Raw genomic sequence first — 5,222 nt, 5'->3', positions numbered from 1 at the left:
GGATGGCGGGAAGGACGGACGGACGGACGGACGGACGGACGGACGGATGGATGGATGCATGGACGGATGGATGGATGGATGGATGGACGGACGGACGGACGGACGGACGGACGGACGGACGGACGGACGGACGGATGGATGGATGCATGGATGGATGGATGGATGGATGCATGGATGGATGGATGGATGGATGGATGGATGGATGGATGGATGGCCTTTATGCTCTGAGTAAAATCAGAGAATTTGGGGGAAATTTTGAAAATGTTTTATAAAAGTGAATAAAACTCAGAGTTCTGAGATATTCTGATGTGACATCAGAAGAACTCTGATAAAACAGAAAATATCTTGTTTTCATCAGTTTCAAATGGGCCCTAACATCAATAAAACACACAGTAGTGTAGTGTATTGTACCTCAACAATAAATGAGATCTCAAAATCAGTACATCAACCTTTTCCATGAAATCCCAGTTTGTTATTGTTGTGCAGATCCTTTCTCAGCTCAGTGACAGCAGATAAACCACACCTGAGGTAAATTTAAATAAAGGATTCAAAGGTATCCACTGTTGCATGCATGATTTTAAACATAAACAATAAAATTAATTCAATGCTCTGACACCGCACTCAGAAATAAAAACAAGACTAAAAGACATGAAAACATTAAAAGGAGGAATGACATCGATCTTCACTTTTAATGAAAAGGTTAGCTGTCCTGTTGGCACATTCCTGCCATAAAAAAGAAATTTAATGATGAAGCAACATGTCTGTAATAAAGTGTTTCTTGACTAACACAAGAAACACAATAAATACTCCTAACTGACTCACATTTCCTAAAATACACAATGCTCAGCTGCATTTGAGTTCTGTGGGGCAGTTTCTGTACAAGGGCTTTCAAAAACAGTGTTTAAATGTTATTAATAATTAAATACAGGGAAAACAGTAAATACATCGATACTTTAGTTATTATTTAGCTAAAATGACTCGTTTTACTTATTTGGAGATATCATTTTCATGTAATTCTAAAACAATGGGATGCAAAACATTGCATTGTTTTTCTTGAAAAGGGACAACATCTGATAAGTATTTTTATTGCAGGAGGAAAAAAAGAACAATTAATGCGAACCAAAATCATTATTGCAACGATAAATAAGAACACAATGCAGATAACAAGAATGATAAAATTCTTTAGTTTGAAAAAGCTGCTCATGTGTCTTATTGACTTCAATGGACACTCTTACACATATAAACACACACAGAAGTCTATCACCAGAGCCATCAGCCGCCACCGCAGACGAACTGACGGATCGATGGCTGGACGTTAGTCACCGTTTCACCAGGAAGAAGACACTACTTCAGCCCTGATAAGAATCGCTTACATCCTTCAAAAATAAATAAATAAACAAATAAATAACATCCAGTGTGGCTCTGATTGGATTAAAGGGAGAGAGGAAGGGCGAGACAAGCCACCGTGAGGTATGGCCCAACAAATTGGAGCTAACAGTTGGGCCAGAGAGTCCATTTTGGGGCATAATTTACACAGTGAGGAGCATGAGCTGAATCTAATGTCATTTCCATCAATTTTGCATTTTAGCCCCATTTTCTTTCCCTTCCCTCAGGCTTTTAGTGGTCATTTGAATCGTCTGATAGAGGATAGCCGGTAAGCATTACAATGTTTGAGACGACATTTAGCAGCAGAGTGAGAGGCGGTTTCTTTATGGCGTGGTGACTGGCTGCAGCACGGCTGTGTGCATCCACCGCTGCACCAACTTGGAAATGGCTAACAATATGCTAATAGGTTAAGAGTACAGAATAGCCCCAGACAAGCCACTTAATGGATGTTTTATCTGCAGGTCATGGAGCCGCATCAGCTGCAATCTCTCTTGACAAGATGTGCCAAGTCAAATTTAGCGATAAAGTGCTTTTAACAAACAGGGCACAAAATGCTCCGGGCGGGACAAAGGACACAAACACACAGATATGTTTGTGGTGAAATGTCAGACCTGTTGGCAAACAATGGAGAATCGTTTAAGGGGAAATGTACCTTGAAGGTAAAGTTGTCTGAGGACGACAGAGCCCAAACTAATTTCACTTCCTGCACTAACATTGTTCTGTTTCTTCTTAAACACAGAAGATTTTACTAAAGTTTTATGAGACCAGATTTGGTCTGACATTAAAAGTTCTGCAGTTCTTCTTGAACAAAACCTCGCCCATCTATTCATTTGTTACGCCTACGAAATGTTTTTTTTTTTTTTTTATCGCTGTCATTTTTTGCATTCTACCAGTTTAGGTATAGTGTTCCAGTTTTTTATTTCCATTTTGTTTTGCACCATGAGGTCATTTCTGCTCAATGTCTAGAAGAAACTGGACTATCTGCAGGATAGGGTCAAGATTTGGGGTCAAAAATGAGAATTTTTAATGACCCTAAAGATCCATCCTTACAGCTTTGCATATTTATTTGTTATAACTGAAAAAACAAAAATGAAGAAAGGACAAAAGAGGTGTTCAAACTAACCCAGATTGTCCTACTATTTTCTGTGCTTTTCACTTCTGCTTTTTTGTTTCCCCCCCCTTCATCCTCTTTGTGATGAAGCTTGTTGTTTCAGCTTTCTGTGACTGCAGGTTTATGTATGACTTAAAGATATTGGAATCGCTTGAATTAAAGAATAACCCCTGCATTAGCATTGAGTTCAACAGTCTTCAGGTTCATTCTTTGTCTTGCTTTAGACTCCATCTGTTAAGGTGTGAAGTTGAAGCTCGCAGAGTTTCCTCACACTTTTACTACTGGAGCTCATGCTTTTAAACTTTACTAATGACTGGACTTGTTTTTTAAGTCTGCAGAGAGATGTGAGCAGGAGAACACAGGTGGTACTCTGAGTAGAAGAGGTAAGGTTGTGGCAGAGGAGAGCGCGGTGTGTAGGATGACTGTTGTGGTGAAGAAGAGGAAAAGAGTAAAAGCAGAGAAGAGGACCAAATAGTGGAAGTTGAGGAGTTCAGACTCTGGGTGGTAAGAAAGAGCTTCCAGATGACTACAGCCACAGTGATTACAGACACAGCTAGGAAGGTCCTTGGTGTGGCATCTGGGCAGAGAAAGAAGATGAAAGATGAAGAAGAAGAAGAGAGGTGTGAGCAGATCACGATTTGAGCAAAACAAAAATATTGTTCAGGACTGTCAAAGTTACTCCACCTTGACCAGATGTCGTGTTTATTATAGTTTTACAATAGAAATTATTTAAATTTAAAATGAACTTATAATGTTCGAAAATCATTTTTTTCTTTCTCCTCTTGTTGTCATTTTAACACATCTTGTTGACAGAAGAAAGAAAACTAGAAACAGTGAACAGAATAGAAACTAAAAAGAAAAATATTCACTTGTTTATTTTCATTAATATGGAATATACAGAATAAATTATACGTAAATGTCAACCCTCCATGCTCTAAATGTTTGAAAAGCTTCCTTGTTTCAGGAATGAATCTGTGTCTGAAAAGAAAAAAAATGACATAAAAAACAAGAAACAGATCAATAAAGTCTTTAAATTACTGGACTTTTGTTAGTTGTCAAGGTTGTTTCTGGTCAACCAAAACTAATTTTTACTAAACAGATGCAAATTTTGACATTTTTATTGTTTGCAGTCTTGTCAATAGTTTTTAACGAATTAAAATAACTGTGAAATTTTCCCTTTTCTTGCTCTTTAGCTCATATTTTACTTTCATTTGGGTTCTCTGTCATTCACATCAAAGAACAGCTTAATGAAAACCTACATTTACTTAAAATGATTCCTGCTTTATTAAACATTCGTTTTGCACTGACAAACATTTTCAGTTTCTGTGATGCAGCTGTAGATCCACATGGCCTTAAAGGGCAGACGCCCTTTTAGGAGGCACTTTTACTGAAAGCTGCTGCAGAGTATCAGCATCCCATCCTCGCAGGTGTCACCCCTCATCTGTCCTCCCCATCTTTCCTCCGTTCGCCTAATAAACCCGGCCCATCTCCTGTGTCTCTGCGCCGTGGCAGGTGTCCAGCCCAACTGCTGCCTCTCCAAAGACAACAAGGCCTGATAGGGAGGCAGGAGTGAGCCGACTGCATAACAACGACTTATTATGATGATGAAATGTCCTACAAGGTCCCAAACACCCTCTTAAAGAAATCTCTCCCCCTCTGATAAGGGGAGTCTAACCCTCACCCCAGAGGGGTGGGGGTTCTAACCCGATTGGATCGACGGCTCAGAGGGGGCACATGTAACAAAATCAAGTGGCCGTCAAGCCTCTGTCATGCATAATTAATTGGGCCTTCTACGACCAAGTACAGAAAAATCTATGGTCATTTGATTAGGGGGTTTTGGAGGACTCTGAAGTGCATCGCTGTCTGAGCTGCTTTTTAGCTTCGACACCCTCCCCGGTGAGGACGGTGTCAGAGTGACGTCAGCGTGAGCAAGTCTGACTTCAGCAACCAGCAGAAACAAAACAAGAAGTCTCATTTCTGTTCTTCTGTTAAAGACAAACTCACACTCTGTGGATAGAAGAATGCTGGAGGCTGGCCCTGAAACATGTAGGAAACATGCAGGAAACCTGTGGGAAACATGCAGGAAACATGCAGGAAACCTGTGGAAAATCTGTAGGAAACATGTAGGAAACATGCAGGAAACCTGTGAGAAACATGTAGGAAACATGTAGGAAACATGCAGGAAACCTGTGAGAAACATGTAGGAAACATGTAGGAAACATGCAGGAAACCTGTGGGAAACATGCAGGAAACATGCAGGAAACCTGTAGGAAACATGTAGGAAACATGCAGGAAACCTGTGAGAAACATGTAGGAAACATGTAGGAAACATGCAGGAAACCTGTGAGAAACATGTAGGAAACATGTAGGAAACATGCAGGAAACCTGTGGGAAACATGCAGGAAACATGCAGGAAACCTGTAGGAAACATGTAGGAAACATGCAGGAAACCTGTGAGAAACATGTAGGAAACATGTAGGAAACATGCAGGAAACCTGTGAGAAACATGTAGGAAACATGTAGGAAACATGCAGGAAACCTGTGGGAAACATGCAGGAAACATGCAGGAAACCTGTAGGAAACATGTAGGAAACATGCAGGAAACCTGTGAGAAACATGTAGGAAACATGTAGGAAACATGCAGGAAACCTGTGAGAAACATGTAGGAAACATGTAGGAAACATGCAGGAAACCTGTGGGAAACATGCAGGAAACATGCAGGAAA

Source organism: Kryptolebias marmoratus, linkage group LG16, assembly GCF_001649575.2.
Source record: "Kryptolebias marmoratus isolate JLee-2015 linkage group LG16, ASM164957v2, whole genome shotgun sequence".
Taxonomy (NCBI): Eukaryota; Metazoa; Chordata; class Actinopteri; order Cyprinodontiformes; family Rivulidae; genus Kryptolebias; species Kryptolebias marmoratus.
This window is presented reverse-complemented; position numbering follows the sequence as displayed.